Source organism: Capra hircus, chromosome 18 (assembly GCF_001704415.2).
Source record: "Capra hircus breed San Clemente chromosome 18, ASM170441v1, whole genome shotgun sequence".
NCBI classification, from domain to species: Eukaryota; Metazoa; Chordata; class Mammalia; order Artiodactyla; family Bovidae; genus Capra; species Capra hircus.
This window is the reverse complement of record NC_030825.1, coordinates 12809849-12830380: the sequence shown is the minus strand read 5'-3', so window position 1 is coordinate 12830380 and position 20532 is coordinate 12809849. Positions and strand designations below refer to the sequence as shown.

At 61.4% G+C, this 20532-nt stretch overlaps 1 protein-coding gene and 2 long non-coding RNA genes across 6 annotated transcripts in view; 1 reads left to right on the top strand and 2 right to left on the bottom strand.

Annotated features, from left to right (window-relative positions):
• Positions 1-19049, bottom strand: part of LOC108637958 — a 28003-nt gene extending 8954 nt beyond the window's left edge. The window contains exon 1 of the long non-coding RNA XR_001919432.1: positions 18793-19049. This is a non-coding gene — a long non-coding RNA (uncharacterized LOC108637958). The remainder of the gene's footprint in view (positions 1-18792) is intronic.
• GSE1 (Gse1 coiled-coil protein) overlaps positions 1-20532 on the bottom strand; it is a 394776-nt gene that overhangs the window by 218295 nt on the left and 155949 nt on the right. The gene's annotated exons all lie outside the window — the stretch shown is intronic.
• LOC102187793 lies at positions 13252-16641 on the top strand. Its single transcript, XR_310665.3, has 3 exons — positions 13252-13493; positions 14261-14297; positions 16288-16641. It is a non-coding gene; the product is annotated as an uncharacterized LOC102187793 (long non-coding RNA).

Sequence of the window (20532 nt, the reverse complement as noted above, 5' to 3'; positions counted from 1 at the left end):
CCCACCCCCACTCTGCCCCTCTCGGGGTCTCTCTCGTCCCGTGGCCCCAAGCCTCGTGGGGTCTCAGGCTCCCTGGAGGGGGCAGCCCATCTCCCACACAGACAGGAAGCAGGGCCTGCTCGCAGAGCCCTGCCGCCCCCAGCACTAAGGCCTTCCAGATGTGACCTCCTGTGATGCACCCTGGGTCCCAGTCCCACCAGGCCTGTGACCTCCAAGGGGCCCGGCCCACTCGGGCAGCCCCCGGATGTTCATTCCCAGCTCTCGAGAGGACTTGGACACGCCCTGGATGCCCTGAAGGGTGCACAGCCAAGCCCCCCATACCCCCACGTCGAGGAGAGGAGGGACCCGCCGGGCCCTGAGCCAACGGATTTCCTCTGCCGGCGCCTGGCCATGGGCAGCCCGCCTCTGGCAGCAGCCTGGCGTCGGAAGGCGTTGGCAGACCGTGGCCAGCTCTGCCAGGCGCCCCGGGGTGGCGGCTCCTCCCACGGGGAACTGGGAGAGGGTGCTGGGTGGCGGAGGGGAGCTTTTGCATCACAGGGGCAGATAACCGGCTCTGTTCTGGAGTTCAAGCCAGGGCCTGTCTGCGTTAGGGCCCGTGGCCGGATATTTCCTGTCTCTTGAGACAACATACACCGCCCACTCTCAAGTCCTCCCCTCCCCTCCCCACCCCACAACCCAGGGCCTGAGCTGGCCCAGAAGAAGCTGCACTCTGTCACTCTTATCTACGCCCCCACCCCCGGCCCGCAGGCGCTTGGGGGTGGCTGGGGAACAGGAGGACGGAGGTTCACACCCCACCTTCCTCCCGCGGGATCTGAGTGGGTTTTCTGATGAGGACCATGAGCTCTTGAATAGTGAGGCAGACTGAGGCTGGGAGCGGCCACCTCAGGCTGAGAGGATGTGCTCAATGGCCATACTGGCACCTGAGCGAACATTCTAGAGCCGGGGCGAAAAAGTAGAAAGACCCCCCAGAGCCCCTGGGGGGAGCTCAGTGAACAAAAAGAAGCCTGGGGACAGCCCACCAGCACCCTGCAGGCCCCAGGCCGGGGGCCCCGGTCTGGTCTGGGGCGGCCCTGAGTCCTGCAAAACTCCCCAAGTGCCTCTTCTGCAGGGCCTGGACGTTTGCGGTTTTCCCCTCCCTCCTGCTCGCAGTCAGGCTGGCGAGGGGCTGAGGCTGAATGGGGGTGAGGTGGGGGGAGGGCGGCGGGGGGCCAGGCGGAGGCAGGCTGGATGATTTAGGAGCTGCTCTGGGCAGGCCCCTGGAGAGTGTGGGCAGGGAGGGCGGAGGTGACAGATGGAAGGCGCATTTATTAAGGGTGAGTCAAAACATGTGAAGGGTTTTCTTGGGAGCCCTGGTGGGAAGGGATGCTGGGAGCTGCTGCGGTGAGGGCTGGGCAGCATGCCAGGCCCAAAGCCGGAGCCACAAGAGCTCGGCACTGGCCCCTGGGAGGTGTCTCTGGCTGGTGGATGTGCCAACCCGTGTCCAGCCAGGCCGGACCTGCAGGCTCCGAGATGCCCCTCTGCATCTTCCTGCTCCACCCTTGGGCTGACCAGGCCCCAGCGCTGCCTCGGTTTGCACACCTGTAAAGTGGGAGACTCATGCTACCCCTCACGCGGGGAGAGCCTGGTGCACAGTAGGGACGTGGTGATATTAGTTTTTTCCCTTGCTTCCTCTGTAAGACACTCTGCAGTCCACACTGCCCTGAAGCCCTGGCTGCCCCAGGCTTTAGCATTTTCTGGGCCTGCTCCACTCCCTTCTTGGACCAGGGGTTCAGGGCAAGGTCCATACTCTTCGCCTGGCACAAGCCCTGCCCTTCGCAGGCCCTGCCCCACTTTGCCCCACACCCTCCCTTCCTGCTCACCTCCCACCTAGCCGGGGCCTGACATAAGCCTCCCTTTTTCAAAGTGCCCAAGCCCCCACCCTTCCTACAAGGTCATGCTCCCCAACTGAGAATGGCCAGCTGCTTCCTTCCACTGGTCTAATTCTCATATACGTCCTCCCAGGACTTTAGTGCCACCTCCTCCAGGGAGTTTTCCAGGCATGCTTCCAGTCGGGCCCCTGGTTGAGTTTCTAGAGCACTTGGCCTGGCCCATGCTGAGACCAGAAACCGTGTGCCCAGGGAGCTGGGGCTGGCATGGAGGGTGTTCATGGTGCCGGGGAAGACATGCTTCCTGGAGGTATGCTTCCAATGGGACAGGGAAGGTTCACTTCACTGTAGGAAAAGATGGTCTGGGGGAAGGAGGAGGGGACTCCTTTCCAAGGAAGACAAATGAGCTAATGCCAACTCCCCCAGAGACTTTCGGAGGGGAAGCCCATGCCTGGCTCCCCCTGGCAAGGCCTGGAAGCTTGGGGTGAACCGCAGAGGGGAGGAGGGGCAGAGACCTTCCAGGACAAGGCCAGTCACAACATAAGAACGGACGCGGGGGACTCAATCGCCCAGGGACCCACCGAACCACTGGCTTGAAGGTGAAGCTCAAAGCCAGCCCGTCCTCTCCACGTTAACATGAGGAAAGCAAGTCCCCAGCCTCCACAATTATTTGAGAATTCTCCCTCTCCACCCATCATTAGAGCAGTGTCCAACGGGGCCGCGGAGCATAGACAGGTATTAAATTTTAATGAGCGCTAATGGCTCTGCCCTACTTTGTGAATGCGGGCCTACGTTGATGAACGTTTAATTTCTCGGGCCTTGACCTCCTTCCTCTCCTCTCCCGCAGCCCCCTCGCCGCTTCCACCCTCACAGATGTTTGTGGGCAGCAGGTAGGGCGGGAACCTTCCTGGGCCACCTGAGAGCACACTCGACAATCAGAACCCCACAGCCAGCAGCAACAGCGCAGCCCTCTGACACACTTTCATTCATCCCGTCACTCCCGGGTAGGTAAGGAGAGGCACCAGGGGTCGGGGGACTGCGCCCTGGGGGCGGGGCCCATTACACTGACACCAGCAGACCAGCACCTACCGCCCCCCAAGACGGGAGTTCCCCAAGCCCAGCTCTGTCCCCAGGGACCTGGGTATGGACCGCAGGGCTGGAGTGGTGGCCAGGCCCCTGCTGCCCCCTGGCGGCGATGAGGCCCATCTGCCCGGGCTGGCAGGGTGGGGTGGGGGTGAGGGGCTGACCACAAACCCTTGGGCTCAGGCTGGGCCACCAGACTGGGGGACGGCCTGGTTCTGAACCAGGACTCCTAGAAAGCTCAGCGCGCTGGAGCCGGTTGCTATCTTCTGGGCATGGATGCCATGGTCCCATACTCATTAGCATCCCTTCCATTCCTCGTAGCCCGCCAGGCTCCTCTGTCCAAGGGATTTCCCAGGCAAGAATACTGGAGTGGGTTGCCATTTCCTTCTCCAGGGATCTTCCTGACCCAGGGATCGAACCGGCTTCTTCTGCATTAGCAGGTGGATTCTTTACCACTGAGCCACCTGGGAGATCCATGACATGGGATCAGTCAGTTCAGTGACTCAGTCATCGTGTCTGACTCTTTGTGACCCCCGCCCCTGCAGCACACCAGGCCTCCCTGTCCATCACCAACTCCCGGGGCTTGCTCAAACTCATGTCCATCGGGACAGTGATGCCATCGAACCATCTCATCCTCTGTCGTCCCCTTTTCCTCCTGCCTTCGATCTTTCCCAGCATCAGGGTCTCTTTCAATGAGTCAGTTCTTCGCATCAGGTGGTCAAAGTATTGGAGCTTCAGCTTCAGCATGAGTCCTTCCAATGAATATTCAGGACCGATTTCCTTTAGGATGGACTGGTTGGATCTCCTTGCAGTCCAAGGGACTCTGGGATATACTTATACAAAAATGTAATTCTTTATCTCAAGTTGAAATCTAACCCAGCGTCCTGTTGTGTTTTTCTTTCTGAATCTGGCAGCCCTACCCAAGGGCCTGCTGCAGGCATTAGACGCACTGACTACCTCAGACGGACAGCCATACTCATGCTGCCTGTTACTCTTATTTTAACTATTTGTATTGTCTTCATTTGTGTTCCCTGAAGCAGAGCCTGAGACAAGGATTGATTCACGGGCAAGGGGTTTATTTGTGAGGGGCTTTGGGAAGTGGGGGCAGAGAGACTGGGAAGCGGGGGAGGAACCACGTTGAGTGGGCCTCATGGCACTGGGGGAGAGAAGGGTCCCCGGGAAGGACAGGAGGAGGGGGTTTTATCAGCGACACTTCTGTTCTTTGGTGGGATGTCAACTCCCTACTTGCAGCGGCAGCTAAGACTTAAATCATTACAGGGGCTCCGTCTCTGCCGGGGAGCGCCAGGGCAGGTGGGAGAGGTGTGGGCAGGGCACCAACAGCACCCACTATGGGCATCCCGGGCAAGAGTATTGGAGTGAACATGTCCCCCAAAGTGACGCCCACCTGGAGCCTATGAGTGTGAGTCCTTATGGAAAGAGGGTCTCTGCAGGTGTGACCATGTTAAAATGAGCCTCGTGTGGGCCCTCATCTAGTGCCTGGTGTCCTCACGTGAGGAGGAGCACGTGGACATGGACAGGGGAGACGGCCACGTGAAAGGAGCGACAGGGAGAGAGTGACGTGGCCGTGAGCCACAGGGCGCCGGGGTGGCCGGAACCCGCTGAAGCTGGAAGAGACACGGAGGGACCCACCCCGGGGGACCACGGCCCTGCCCACGCCGCGATCTTGACGTCTGGCCTCCAGGACTGCAGGAGGATCCGTTTCTGTTGTTTTAAGTTGCCCAGTTTGTGGTCCTTTGTGATGACTGCCCCGGGGACGTGAATACAGTGAGAAGTCGCTTTATCTCTGAGCCTCAGTCTCTTCCACTGACAAAAGGGATGAAACGGCCTGTCTCCTCGGTGGCTGTGTGTGCACGGCACATCCATAAACCCAAGGCACTCAGCATGCCGCCTGGAACCACTAAATCCTGGGCAGCACTGCGGCGGGTTTGTCCGCTCTGTCCTGGCCTCCTCTGGAGGGCGCTGAGCTGACAGCCGCGGGGGCCTGGAGGGCCGACAGCATCAGACCGTTTACGCAGCCCGAGCCAGGGAGGCTGGCGCCCTTGTTCTGTCAACTCCGGGGGCACCCGCGGTGGGGCCGGGCTATCAATCCCCACCCGCCTTATCGTTCTGCCGGCATCTCGGGACTCGAGAGCGCAGACACAGGGTGTAATGTCATAACACCCGCCGTCCAATCACCTTTGCTTCCAGAGACAGCTCAGGCTGTCAGAGGAGGTAAATATTTCAGCAGACGGAGGCCAGCCACTCCACCCCCACCCCCGGGGTGAGCAGGAGGGGACAGGCACCACCAGGAACGCGGGCATCAAATCTCAACCCATTTAAAATATTCACACAGTAAATCCAAGGCGAGTAAGCAGGAGAGGCTAAAGCAAGGATGAAATATGAGCAGATATAAAGCCAGACACCTTTATTGTTCTGAAACGTCTTCCAACAAGTTATGGGACCAAAGCTTGACCCTAAGCTATCATACTGTTATACGGTGGGACACAAAGCGGACTCTTGGAATTAGGGCTCAAAGGGGGCTCCTGGGCCCGCTTGTCCACCTGGCCCCAGGCTCCCCCTGGTGGGAATCTGACCCTGATGTTGCTGTAAAGAGCCGCCAGTCCTGCTGGACGCCTCCCCTCGGTCACTTGAGTGCGTCCTCCTGCCTCGGCAGGGTTGTACTTGAGATCTCACAAAGCTACAAGTGCTAAGAATTTACTGAGCACCTACTATGCTCCAGCGGTAGTCCCGGGCCCTGGGGACACGCAAGAACAGGGGCTCCCCCAGCCTGATCTGGGGACGCACCTGAGCTCACCCCAAGTGCAGCTGGCGATTTATTCTCTGTCCCTCCTCGGGGCCTCTACCCCGCGCCCGCGGCCTCTCGGATAAAAGGGGCAAGGGGCTCGGCTCTCTGGGTGGGGTCTCTGTGAGCCTCAGCACCCCAGCCACACAGAGTGCTAAGCTCGGGGCTACCCACCACGCGGCTGCTCGAGAGTGACGCCGCCTCTGGGACGCAGCGGGCGCCTCTTGAGGCGGGGGCCGCAGCCACGCCTCGCCCACAGTAGTGGCTTCAGCAGGAAGCGCTCTGTGCTTTGTTGGGATCCTTCTTAGGGGCACAGAAGGGAAGACCCTGGAGGCTCAGCCAGCAGAGAAGGGCGCCCCCCTCCCCGGTTCAGGGCCCACAGGACAGTGACAAAAGGTGGGTAGGGTGCAGGAGGGGAGCAGAGATAGCACCCCTCAAGGAGCTCTGAGCCACCATGCAAATCTGATGCAGGGTCTTCCTGCTCCACTCTGCAGCCCCAACCGCCCACCCTGGGATGAGCCCCGCCGCTTCTCAGAGAGGCTGCGCTCAGTCGCACAGCTCCAGGCAGGCTCCTCTCTCCCCAGCGCGGGGGCTCGGACCTGGCTGGCAGGCCTCAGGACCAAGGTCCCCATCTTGATCAGATGGCCAACCCCTAGGTCGCGAGAGGACCCTCAACATCAGGGAGACTCTCCACCGTTTAGAACCCACCACACACCTGTGCCCTTGCCTGAAGATGCTTCCTCTAACCCACTTTCCCAACCACCTTGTCACAGCCCAGCCACCAAATCAGAGCGGCTAATAGAGCCACCGGCCACTCCCCGCTGTCCCCTGTCAGTGGGCAGACCTGGGTCAGAGGAAGGGAAAAAGCCTGCCTTCCTCTCTTCTTTCCTTCTTCCCACCTGTGGCCTGTCCATCCACCCGAACACTCTCCCTGCCTGCCTCCTTCTATCCTCTCATCCACCCATCTGTCCTTCCATCCGTGCATTTGTGCAACTAGTTATTTTAGCTGAGCATGTACTATGCACCAAGCACTCTCACCCCATTCTGGGGACACATGGAGGAACAAAGGAGACGCACGAGCTCTCGCGATAGCCAAGGGAGACACTAGAAACCATGGAAACCAATGAATAGACAGTTTGGGGTGATTAGTGCCAAGGATGAGGAAGAAACACAATCACTGTACATGAGAATGAGGGGTTCCGCAGGAAGGTGGTCAGGTCAGATGACCCAGGAGGGCCTCATGGAGGAGGTGACACTGAAGCAGACGCCTGCAGGGCAAGGGAAGCCAGTCCCACAGAACGTGGGGCCTGAATGCTCCAGGTAGAGGGGGTGGGAGGGAAGCAAGGGCAAAGGCCCCCTTGCAGGACGAGGAAAGAAGGGGCCGCAGGAAGTCAGGGGCAGTGATGGGGCTCACCTGCGCTGGGTTCCGGGAGGAGGCCAAGAGCTGGGAAGGGGTGATTCTAAACCTGCAGGAGTGGGACTCAGCGGGGCCCGGAGGCGGGGCCCTCAGGTGCTAGGGGAGCCAACACCCTCCTCCCTGAAGGCCCAGGCAGCTTGCATGTTGAACCTGCCAAGTCCTGGACTGGAAAGGGCGCCCCCCGAGACCACAGCTGTCAGACAGGAGTGGGGACAGCCCTGGCAGGCCTCCTGCAGTCCTCAAGGGGCTCAGAGCATCCCCTCTCAAACCGTCTAGAGCTCGGACAGTGGAGGGGCTGGGCGAAGACCCGGCTCATGACGGCCTGGGGATCGCCAAGCCTTGGTGCCTCGGTTTCCCCTCCTGGTGTGATGAGTCTGGCTCACGTGCACCTGAGCCTCACCATCGGGGCCCGCTCACCATGGTCCCTCCCTTCTGCCTCCCTGGTGTGCTACGGAACATCTCGGGAGGGTGGCCCAGGGTGCCACAGCTGTTCTTAGTCTCCATGAGCCACACGGCTCAACTGGTCAAGGGCGAGGAGGCGTGTGGAGGGTTCCACCTGCAGTCACCCTGTCTGAACAGAGCAGGGGATGGGGGTGGTCTCCAAGCAGGCATCCTGTCAACCTGGACCTGCCCCAGAGGCCTTGAGTGAAGGGACCGCTGTCGCATGGCCACAGGGAGCCCTGGACAGGCCTGCAAAGTGACCCCCTTCTGGGTGTCCTCGGGGCCAGGGGGTCTGCCCTTCAGTTGGGAAGACCTGCCCTCCCCTGGTGCTCCCCACTTCCAGGGGGCACGCACCAACCGCGGAGCCACTGCCCTGCCCTCTCCCACCCTCAGCCGCGTTCAGGGCGCGACGGCCACGTCTGCAGCTGGAGCCAGAGCTGGAGCCGGCCCGGCCCAGGGTCACGGGTGGCCATCCTTAATGGCCCCACTCTCCTGTCCAGCTCCAGCTCCGCGAGGGAGTGATCTATGACCCCATTACTGCCGAGGCCTCTGAAGGGCTCCAGGATGGATTACTGGCTGCCGTGGGAGAGCAAGGAGGCGAAAACATGGGCAGGTGAAAAATGAACTTCATCAGGCTCCCCGGGTCTCGTTACCATCCATCAGCGGCCAGCCCGACCCTGGAGCGGGGTTGGGGGGGAGCTGCGGACACCCCTCCCGTGCTGTTGGGGCTCTGCCTAGGCTGGGAGCTCAGCTCAGCTGTGCCTCCTGCCTCGCTCCCCAGAGACCCCGAGGAGGGGCCCAGCTCCACCATGCTATGGGGGCCAGAAGCGAGCATCTCCCCTCAAGTCCTGACTCTGCAGCTCTAAGTCTGTCCAGGCATCTGGCCAGCGGGCTCTGATAATGGGGGCTGCCCTTCTCTGCCCTTAACCCTTGGCACAAACAAGCACCTCCCAGGCGGCCCCAACCCCCAGACACCTGCTGAGGTGGCCCTACCTGGCTGGGCCCCATGTGGGACAGGGGGCCTCCTCGGCAAGAAAGGATTCATCTCCCAGCTGGTGGAGCACCCAGGGCTGAGGGCAGGGGCCGGGGAGACGGAGCCCTGAATGAGAAGAGGCCACGCAGGAGGCCGGGTGCCCAGCTCCCTCCCCTGGCTCAGTGGAGGCTCTGAGCGGGCCTGCTCCAGAGGTGGGTCTTCACCTCCCCTGGTCTCCCCCCGTTACTCACCAAAGAGTCTCCAGGGAGGGTTCAGGAAAGGCCCATGAGACTTGGACAGGCCTATTATTCCAGGCCCCCCCTGAATCCCTCCACTGCGGGACCAGCTTCAAATCAGTCCACACTTCCACCGTCGGCTGTCCCTCAGGAGGGTCAGGGCCTAATTTAGCAAGAGCTCGTCGAGGTCCCCAGAGATGAGGGCCACCCAGCACATGTAACCCTCCACCCCTCTGCCCGGCCGGGAGCTCACAGCCTTTCTGTGGGCTGAGCGGCCACCTGCACAGGCCCATGCTTGTCTGAGAAGCCAGAGCAAGACCAGGGGACAGGTGGACAGACAAACGGAAGCTCTTCTAATATTACTGGAGACCGCTGGTTCGGTGCCAACTCTGCAGGCCCTGTGCTGAACAACTGGGATCGGCCCTTGCTGGTGAGGCTGTTGATGTGGGAAAGTTCAGAGAGGTTGAGATAATGGTCTGAGGTCACACAGCAAGCAAGCGGCAGGGCTGGGAGGGAAGCCAGCACCCTGTCTGGGGGCCAGAAAGAGGTTCTGCAAGCTGAGCCTGGCCCTTGCAGGGTGAAAGCCCCCCTGAAACCCCACTATGTCCTCAGAGGCAGCTCAGCTGGCGTGCTGAGGCGTGTTCCCCATTCTCCCGGGGAGGGGGCGCTCTGGGGCCCCGGAACAGGATCCTGGGCTGGCACATGGCTACGCTCCCTCCTCTGAGCCTGTCCTCATCTGGAGGGAACCAGCATGGAGTGAGTTCTGGGCGGGGACACGCTGTGAAGCGGTTTTGGCAGGAGGGGTGGTTGGCATTGCCTGGATTCTGAGGGGAAAACCAACCAGGATCTGAACCAAGGCTGGGGGCGGCTGCCAAGCCCCAGAGGGGACAGCCAGCGACAGAGGACAAGCAGCCTCTGGGCCAAAGACACAATCCTGTGGCCCAGAGACCAGTGGTCCACTCTGACCCTGGGCTCTGCAGGTAGGAGGCACGCGGGGTCCTCCCAAGGGCCCTGCCGTCCCTGATCTGAGGATTTCCTGCCCTAGGCGGGAGGTCCTTTATGGCAGATCCCTCTTATCCCAGTCTGGCCTTCAAGACCCTGAGGTTCAAAACCCCCCTGGCCTTGGCTCCCTTCCCCAGGCAGACAAACACCCACGAGGCAATTAGAGGGAAGCATGAATAGTCAATTGTGGGCAGCTTCTGAGGAAACTCACAGTCACCCAGGCTGGCCCTGGGGGAGGAGTGCGAGAGTGTGTGTGTGTGTGTGTGTGTGTGTGTGTGTGCGCGCGCGCGCGTATGAGAGAGAGAGAGGGAGAGAGAGCCCACGTATGAGTGTGTGCGCGTGCGGGTGCTGGGAGCACCGAGTGTCTGCTTGAGTGTGAGACAGACTGAGTGTCTGAGTGTGCATGTATATGAATACATGTGTGATCACGCATTGAGGCGCTCTGTGTGTGTGTGTGTGTGTGTGAGAGAGAGATGGCATGTATACATGTTCGGAACTGTGTGTACGTGTGTGCACGGAACTCGGGGTGCCCAGAGCCAGCCTGCTGGGCTATGGTGGATGCCCTGCAGCAGCCCCAGTCTGGAGGGTGCTGGAGTCCGTCCCTGCCCCAAGATGAGCCTACAGGGAGGAGGAAGGCTTCTAGAACTTCTCCTACTTGGAAGTACTTTGACCAGCTCTGTCCCGGGCCCACTCCATCCTTCTAGCTCATCTAGGGTCCACTGTGGGCTCCCCCGCCCAGGCACCAGCCAAAAGCCCCCGAGCAGGGCCCCCAGGTGTCTAGGCCTCTGTCACCGGGGATCGAGGGGCTGACCGTCTGGCCCGGGGTCCCTCCAGGCTGTGAGACTGGGAGAGGTTTTACTCAGTTACCCACACGGCAGAGATGGGGTCTGAGTGTCTGGAAGATTTTGGGGTCACCACGTGTCCTGTAGGATACCAATGCTCCTGGCAGGGGCCAGTCCCAAAGGTCCAGGACCACAAGGCTCTGGCCTCCATCCCTCCGGCTTATGGGTAAAGGAAGGGCCCGGAACTGCGAGATAAAGCCAGACTCGGAGGGACTGGGGAGGGACTGTGGGCTGGGAGATAAGCCATCGGGGCTGCCCGTGCCCCGGCCCCACGGGGTGTGTGGCTGGGAGATAACCATGCTTCCGGGGGTGGCTGCCGAGCCTGGGGCTGCGTGATTGATGCCCAGGGGAGGGACAAGCCCCTCTCTCGCAGAAGCGGGCACCGGAAGCAGCAGGGGCTCCACGGAAGCCCAGGGGGCCGGGGGCCAAGCGGACTGAGGGCCTGCACTGCTGGTGTGGATGCCTTAGCTGCCAATAGGGCTCTTGGCACCCCATGACAGGCGGGGAGACAGAGGGTCACACGAGGCCGGCCCCCAGGTCAGCACAGTGATCCCAGGCTGCCGTCACGAGGGAGAGCCAACCTGGCGAGGCGCCCGGTTCTCACTCTTGGTGACACTTCTCTCCACGAACAGACATGCCCACCTCCGGTTCACCCAGAAGCCTCTTGAGAGGGTGAGCAGGGACAGCTGTCCCAGCCCAGGCCGGCGTTTTGGGTGACCCTGAGACGAGGTTACCATGGCAAAGGCCAGAGGGAGCTGCCAGCCTTGGTTCTGCATCAGTGGGAACTGCCAGGGTCCGACTGCCTGGTTCCAATCCTGGCTAACTGCCGAGCCTCAGTTTCCTCATCTGTAAATGCAGCTGACACCACCTTCCTCTTGGGGGTGTCGTGAATATGAAACTGCGCCTAGTCAGAGCACTATACATGTTTACGAAATAAAATTAAATTCACAGTGTGACCTAGCAGATTCCACTCCTAGGTATACACCTGACTCTTGACCAACACCGGTCTGAATGGCACGGGTCCACTTACGCACAGGGTTATTTTAAATAGTAGATAGGACAGTACTGTAGGATCTGTGGTTGGTGAATCCCTGGATGTGGGGAACTGTGGGTGCAGAGGGCCAACTGTAACTTACAAGAGGATTTTCAACTGCTTGGAGTGTTGGCATCCCTAACCCCTGTGCTTTTCAAGGGCCGACTGTACACCCCAGAGAACGGAAAACAAGTGTTCCAAGTCAGGCAGCGTTCATCATAACAGCCCCAATGTGGAGACAACCCAAGTGTCCCCCAGTAGAAGAATGGATACATAAAATGGGGCATAGCCAGGCAGTGGAGTATTACTCAGCTGCGAAAAGGGACGGAATTCTCTGCTACAGCTACAACATGGACGGATCCTGCAAACAAGCTCGTGAGGGAGACCAGACACAAGAGACCACACATCATCTGAGTCACGAAGGTGAAAAGCCCAGAAGAGGCAAATCCGTCGCAGCAGAAAGCAGGCTAGTGACTGCCAGGGGTAGGGGCAGGAGGAGCGAGAACCACTACACAGCGCGGGGGTTCCTTTGGGGGCGATGCACTGGTAAGAGGCGACGGCCGTGCAACGCCGTGAATGGACCCAATGCGTTAGTCACTATAAAGCGGCCCGTTTTATGTTATGTGAATTCTATTTCAGTGCAAAAAGTTTAAATTAACACGCATTGCCAAGACTTTACCAGCAGGCTCGCACACCCACCCAGAAACTCACACCTCCCATGTGGGCAGGACAGCACGTGCCCTGGGGAGGAGCCGTCGGGAGGGCTGGTTGTGAGGGTGGATGACAGATGCCCACCCACCCAGTGAGTGCTAGTTGGAGCCAATCAGATTTGGGACTACACCAAATGGAGCCGATTTGTTAAACGGGTCTACGTCATGATTTCAAGTCACCAACATCCAACACAGAGCACAGACCAAATATCTGAGACTCAGGAGTAAGCCCAATCATGGTGGGGGGTGCTGGGAGGTGGGGACACCTGGGCAGGAGCGAGGGGGATTGCTCCCCTCACTTCGCCCCCACCTCTGTCTTGCTTGTGACCTTGACCAGTGTCTACACAGGCTTCAATTTCCTCGTCTGCAGAAACAAGGGGCTGACTCTGGGATTCTGGGAGGAGATGGGGGAGGATTCAACCTCCACCCAATACAGATGAGGCCCTGGAGCACCACCCCTTCCTGAGGGAGCAATCTCCCTCTGTCTCCAGTGAGGCCCCCACCACCCTCCTTTGCATCTTGGAATCCTTCAAGTCATGGTGCTGCCTCTCCTCCTCCACGAAGCCCTCCCAGACTTCTCCAATGTGTGCCCTTAAGCTTTGGGGTGCCCGGCTGGACTCTACGATCCCTGAAGACAAGGTCTCTACCTCTGACTTCCTGCTATCATTCAGGGACTATCCATGTTAGGATTTCCTGGCCAGTCCTGTAGTTCTTATAATCCACAGAAATATTCTGGAAATCACGTTTTGCCTTCCCAAGGCCAAATACCTGCCTGAGGGCCTATCTTTGGGTTTGGAAAATAAGCCCCTGTGCCACCAAGGCTGGCAGGGCTGGGGCACCCAGGAGGCGTGGACTGGGCGGGAAGGCTGGGCGCAGTAAGTGCCCAACACTCGTGAGTTGTTGCTCGTATAAGGGAGGAGAACCGGGTCCCCCTGCCGTGAGCGGGGCATCAAGGAGGCTGGGTGGCTCCCCACGGCTCATCATCCTGAAATGGGCTTCCCAACTTCGACCCTCCCACGCACACCCACTCTCCAGAAGAGCCCTGGGAGGCCAGCCCAAGTGGACAGTGGCCCTGTGGAGGGCGCCAGGTTGGCAGGCTGGGGAAGGGGTTGGTGGGTCCTGAGTGTCATGGAGCCTAGGAAGGGAGCCTGGGGCCGTGGTCCTTCCTAAGACGCCCAGAGCACCCGTGGAGGAAGGAGGGGGCTGCGTGAGACTAGCATGGATGCGGCCCCTGCCCCACTCCTAGCTCCCTGCTGCCTGACCACGTGTTCCCAAGTCGGCTGGGGCGCAGACGGCCAGGCTGATAAAGCCCGTTTCCTGGGGACAGGGCTGTCTGCAGAAGGCCTTGAGATAAGGCTGAGCAGCAGCGCCAAGCCTGTGGTTTCCTTGTGCTGGGGAGGCGGGGCCGGCGTGGGCAAAGGGGCTGGGGTGACAGGGGGCTCAGGCCTGGCCCCACCCGGCTCCCAGAGAGGGAGAGAGGGAGGCTGCCCCCTGCAACCCTGCAGCTGTTTATGAATCCAGGGCTCACCCCACGCCAAGTCTGGTGCCAGCCACCCCTGGGGGACAACGGAGGTACACCCCAGCCTCCTAACTGCCAGGGCCTCCAGGTGTCAGAGCAGAGAACAAAGCTGGCAGCTTCTACCCAGGGCACATGGAGTGAGGAAGCAACTGGCATTTTCTACACGCTGTCCCATCTCTAAGTGCTTTTCACCTCATTTAATCTATCCACAGCCCTACAATCCAGCCTATAAGCTCTGCTTTTGAGATGAGGAAGCAAACGCACAGAGAGGCTAGGTGACTCGCCTGAGGCCACACAGCTCGTGCGCCTCTCTTCAATCGGTGTCTCTTCTTCCAGGTTCTGTTTGGCCCGCAGCCCGCAGTGAGCCCGCAAGGTGAGACGTTACATATTGGCAAGGCAAGCTGGAGGGAGAGGGGCAGGGCAAGGTGGGGGCAGGGGCCGTGGGACCCATGCGGTGCTGACGCCACGCGGATGCCCCTGGGGAATGGGATGCATGCGACACTCAGAACACACAGATGTCACTCTGACCTCCAAGGGACAGACATGGCTCTTGCAACCCCCCCAAACCACATGCCGCCCACCACGGTCATTCACATGGCCCCCGCCACAACCAGCACGCCAGGCTCCTGGTCAAAGACGACCAGAGCTCCAGAACCGAAGATCAAGACCTGGTTGGTGGAGAAGTGTGGGAGGCCCTAGCCACAGCGCACTGAGCAAGTCTGCCCAGAGGACCCCTTGAGATTGTGCAGTGCTCAGCCTGAGCACCCGCGGGAGCAGTTCAGAAGCCCCGCGGGGCCCGTGGTTCTGGTGATGGTCGCCGTGTTGACCAACCTGTGTCGCCCTGGACACCTCTCCTGCTAGAAGACCCGCCTCCCCGCCTCGCCCAGCCCCAGTCCTCCCCCTGAGCCGCGGGGGCACCTGTGGCTTGGCAGGGCCGGGCGCTGAGGGTGAAGGAAGGCGCAGACATCCGCCACCCTCCCCCACTCCCGGGCGCACCTCCAGCTCCTGGCTCCCGCGGTGACAGCCCGCCTCCCACAGCTCCGAGAACAGAGCCAGGCTGTGTTCACGTGTCCCCTGCCGGGACCACACTGCGGCGGGCAAGAGGGCAGGCGGGTGGGGGAGCGGAACCGCCGCTCCACACCGCCCGGCCACAGGCTCTGTCTGTGCCCAAGCCTGCCATCAGGGAGCCGCGAGGCGGCCAGGCCAGCCCACCCAGCGCTGCACCCACCCCGGACCAGCCCCTGGGGGCCAGGGCGGGCCTCAGCAGCCCGGGCTCCCCATCGCTAGGGAAGACTGACGTCCTTGGCTGTGCCCACTGCACAGACGGGGAGACAGGGGCTCAGACCTGCCTGCAGGGACTGGTGTGTCAGCCATCACCTGGGGCTCTGCTTCCCAGGGGATGGGGAGATGCAGGGGAGGGGCTGGAGCCGCGCCCGGGGATCTGAACCCGGGCCAGCCTGGTCCAGAGCCGCACTTGTCACCCCACATCTGGGGAGAGGGGGATGCCTGGAATGGTCTCCCGGTCCCCCTCGGGGAGGGTGAGAGCCACTGTCACTGGAGAAGGGGCAGGGAGGCTGGCCCTTGGTCACTCGTCTTTCCCCACCCCACAGAGGCTGAGGCAGCAGCGGGCGGCACCGAAGGAGGGGGCTGGGGTCCCGCAAGCCGGCCTCAGGGACGCTCTCCTCCCTGGCCCCTGCCAAACCAGCAGGTCATACACATGTCACGTCCAGGCCCCTTGCAGCCTCCAGGGACAGTGGGCCTGGCCGGCTGCCCAGGCCACTGTCTGCACACTAATTCCCTCAGCCCGTCAAAACTTCTGGGTGTGCACACACGTGCACGTGAACATGCACATGGAACCACACATGTCAACCCCCCCCTACACACACCAACACACACAGACATAGCCGCGTGTACTCAGACACACAGACAGACACACACACACAACCCCCGGGGAGAGGAGGTAGGGAGCAACTGATCTGAAATCCACTTGACCTGTCCGTCCGTCCTGATGAAAATCACAGGGAAGGAGGGAAGCCTGGTGGGCAGCCAGGGCCTGTGATCTATGAAAGAGATGCAGAGAGTGTGTGGTCCTGCCACGGTGACGGGTGCCCACAGAGAACTGTGGGGACAAGAAGCAGTCATTCCTGCTCGGGGCTGTCTGCTCTTTGTGGGCTGGGGTCTCCATGCTGCCTGGGAAGACAGGAGACCTGGCATTCATTCATTTTTCATTCAGTCAAGCATCCACCCACCCATCCATCCTTCCATCCACCCACCCGCCACTTCCTATCCATCCTTCCGTCCTCCACCCTCTATCCGTTCATTCATCCATTCATTCTCCGCTCTCCATCCGTCCATCCTTCTAGAAATGTTACTGAGCACCTACTGTGCGCAGACCCTCCGCCAGGCAGCAAGCAGGACGTCGGAGGCCCTGTCTGACATGGCGTGGTGCTGGAACAAGGACAGCATGACTGAACACGTGCTGTGCGTGCAGCCTCATTTAACCCCACGGCGACCCTGTGTGGCAGACGCCACCAGCATGCCCACTTCACAGATGAGAAAGCTGAGGCTTCGCTGAAAAGCAGCAACACAAGAGCCTGTGCTTTTGACTCTTTCCCTTCCCTCCTGTCCCCTTTCCATTTCTGTCTATCTTATTTGACAAGAAAGAGAACCAGAGAAGTCAGCACCCCAAATGGCCAACAATCGTGGTATAAGCTGGGCTACTTCATGTCCCTGCTTGCCTGGGACAGTCCTGGTTTTCAGCTAATGTCCCCACATAAGAGGTGACAGTGCCACCTGTGTCTCATACGCCCTGGTTTAGACCTGGGTGAAGCTAAGTGAGTTCCCTTCCCACTCTGGAGCTGAGAAAAAGACATAATACTGAGGGAAAAGGGAGGGTCTGAGGCCAGAGCAATCCCTGAAGGCTTCCTGCAGGAGGCAGAGCACAGCTGCACCTGGAGGAAGGGGCACAGCGCCCTCCGAGACCCCACACCCACCATATAGGCCAGGGCACAGCTCTGCTTCTCTGTTTAGGGATGTTCTGGTCTAGGAATTCCAGGAAGTGCAGATGCTGGATACTGGGCAGTGTCGGGGGCAGGGCCTGAGGCAAATGTGGTCCCTCTGGCTGCCAAGGGTATGAGGAAGGGGTTGGAGTCTGGGCAGGCTGATGGGATCAAAGCCCCCAGTGGCCCCTGGCTGCCCTCCCAGCACCCACGAGGCAGGCTGGGCCAGGGCCTGCTCAAGGCATCCAGCGCCCTGCCCCCTTGGGAGGACAAGCTGTCCTGCCAGCCATCACCACGTGTGGCCTGGCACCTGCCCGTCCAGGCAGGACTGGGGCTGTCCCCAACCTGGCAGAGGACCTCCCAGCAAGGTCTTCCCAGCCAAAGCCCCGCAGCGACCTGGGTGAGCCTTCTGGACTTCTCAAAGCTCAGGGAGCATTTTCCTAAATGGGGGTGGGCCGCCTGTGACTGAGGACACGCCTCATCCCGCGTGGTGGGCCAGGACCCAAGCTCTGAGCCTCACTTTCATTCCAGCTCTGCCACGCAGCTGACCAGCCCAGGGACTGCCGGCTGCTCGGCTGGAACATGGGGGAGAAGGGCCCCGGCACGCAGGGCGCAGGGGGTTTGGTGAATGGGCGCCTGCCACGGTGCCAAAGGGCCTCAGTACAAAGGAGGTCCTTGCCGCACAGACGGGCACGTGGAGGAGGTGGGCCCTAGAACCTGAGACGTGGTAGGAAGACTCTCCCATCTGACCTCTGCTCCTCCGTGACCTGTCTAGTAGGTGGGAGGTTCCTGCTTGCACACCGCCGACGCTGGGGCGCTCACTGCCTCGCAGTCACCCGGCCTATGGATGGGCAGAGGGGGCGTGCCCTCTTTGTCAGCGCGTTTACTGTGGTCAGACTAAATCCAAGGTGGGAAGTGGGCGTCAGGACTCTAGGAGCCAAGAGGCGGTCATGACGGGAGGAGGGAGGGGAGGAGCCTGTGCGTTCCCCCTGGTGTGGGATGGGGAGCTCCGAGCACTCCTGTGGTCCCGCCGGCACCTCCTCAGAGGCTGCCCCTGGCCCCCTCCACCTGCTCCTCTGCTCCTGGGTCTGCCTGGCCCCTCTTCCGGTCCTCCTGCCGTATTCTTCTCTCACTTCCAGAAGCAGGAAGGGACTTGGCAGATGAGTCACCGCGTTCTAGACCCTTCACCAGGCTGGGGACAGCCCTAGTCCTGCCAGGACAAGCAGGTGCCAGGCCATGGGGCACCTGCAGCGCTGGGCGGTGGAGCAGCTTGTCCTCCGGGGGGGGCGGCCCTGGGTGCCCGGAGCAGGCCCAGAGGAGCCCCCGGCAGGGACGTGCACTCCTGTGAGCCTTAGTTTCCCCTCTGCAGGAAGGGGCGATAGGAGTCGGTGCCTCTCTGAGCCACCCGGCTCTGCGCTTTGCCTACAACAGCTGGGAGGACAGCAGGCTCACCTGTGCACACCCTCGGGCGCCCAGCTCCAGGCCCCGTGCCAGCCTGGGCCCTGTGATGGCACGCTGGGCAGAGAAGACGCCACGGTGGAGGCAGAGGGGATGTGCCAGGGGGACCCGGGGCTGCAGCGCTTGCTGCCACGCCGCAGAGCTCCACTGCACCCCATTACAATCCCAGTTCCTGTCCCTGGGCCCTGGCTCCAACTGGGGCCACTAGGCCAGCCCCTGGAGACTCTCCGTCTCTCCCCTGGGTCACGCTGTGTTCCACATACACACACCGCAGTGTCCCTGCAGCCAGGACGCACACCCCTCACCGAGTCCCAGCTCAGCGTCGGCTCCCCCATCTCGGCCTTCCGCCCTGTGAGTCTGGGCACCGACCCAGAAACCCCCTTCCCAGATGGGGCCACCCCAGGGACTCACCTGGCAGCGGCGCCGGCCGCGTGGGGCTCTTCGGGTCCATGGGAGCGGGCTTTCCCTGCCCCCGGGCCCCCGGCCTGACCCCCAAGGGGCAGCTCCCTTTGGCCTGCGGTGAGGGGGGCCGAGGGGGCGGGGCGACAAGGCGGCAGCGGCAGCAGAGGAAGCCTGCCCGGCGTCTGCAGACCGGCTCCGACCGGACCAGAGTCCTGAGACGCCAGCGGAGAGGTCAAGGGCGGCAAGCCAGGGCTGCCCAGCGAGGCACGGATCAACCACGCGGCCGCCCTCCCCCGGCCCCCAGCCTCCCCCCGCCCCGGCCAGCTCACGCCCCAGCCACTGCAGACAGGAGCCACGCTCTGCAGGGTGGAGGGTGGCGGCCACTTCCTGCCTGCCCCTCGCGGTTCAGCTCCCGCAGGACCCCGGGGTCGCAGGGTCCCTGGCACAGGGAGGCTTCTGCCCTGGGCAGCGGGGCCACCCCCAGACTCCAAGGGGGCCATAGCCCCACCGAGGTGGCCCTCACTCGCTCACACCCTCACTCAGCCGTCTCCCCTAAGCACCTGCCCCATGCCAGGCCCTGCGCTGGGCCCCAGTCCCCAGAGCTCTGCGGTGTTTTCCAGGCAGCAGGAGCCGCCCCCGTCCCCAGGCATTCCTGGAGAGAAAGGGCCAAGGACAGCCCAGCTCAGGTGGGAGGAAGGGCAGAGTCTCGGGGACCCACAGAGATGCTCTGGCATGAGGCTTGTGGGGACAGGAAGGGAGGATGGAGGGGAAGGAGAGGAACCTACTGTCATTGGGGTCTCAGTTCCCGGGGTCTCCTCCCTACAAGGTCCAGAGGCCCAGTTCAAGCGCTGCCTCCTCCTGAGAGCCCTTCCGGGTGCTCTGCGCTGGCCTTGTTAGAGCCCATCTTGGTGTGTTTGGAGAAAGGAGGGTTGGACATCTGTTGGTGGGGAGGCCATGACTCCGCTGCCTTAGGGGGCCGGCTGGGCCCAGAGGGTCACCCAAGACATGCCCAGAGGGTGTGCCACAAGCTGCTTGCTGGGGTTGGGTGAGTATGGGAGGCTGAGGGGGCAGGGCCTCGTCAGGTCTCTGGGGTCAATCCCTTCCCTGTGCCTGCGGTGGGCAGAAGGCCGGGGGACTATGGCTGCAGACACCCCGAGGACTATGGTTTAGGCCACGTTCACAGTTACTTCCTGGGCAAACACCAAGCTGCACCCAGAACCTCCTGGTACGGGTGAGAATTCAGCCCCTCCCAGGCAGGGTGGGAACACCTCCATCTGCATCCTAAAAACAGTGGTTAGTAACTGAGGTCGCCTTCATGCCACTTCCCCGCTTCTGTTCCAGGGAGGGAACTGCCCCAGGGTGACCTACCCAGGGTGACCTAGCACACACCTGCTGGGTCAGGTACCCCCCTGTAGCACGGCCACTAGGCCAGAGGGGCCAGCCCCAGCCAAGTGGTGCAGAGTCAGCGCTACGTCCCCATGCAGTCCTCAGCAGCCAGCCTGTTCTTCAGTTGGCATGGCCCCCACGCCCCATGGGCAGCACGTGGCCAGCTCAACCAGCAACAGGGATGGGTGTGGAGGTCAAAGAGTTGTCCCCAAAGACAGCCAAGGCCTCGTCCCCAACACCTGAGAACACGTCACTTTACAGGACAAAAGTAACCTGTCACTTTACAGGGCAAAAGGGACCTGGGAGATGTGAGCAGGCTGCCGACCCTGAGACGGGAGCTCAGTCTCGATGAGCCAGGCAGGC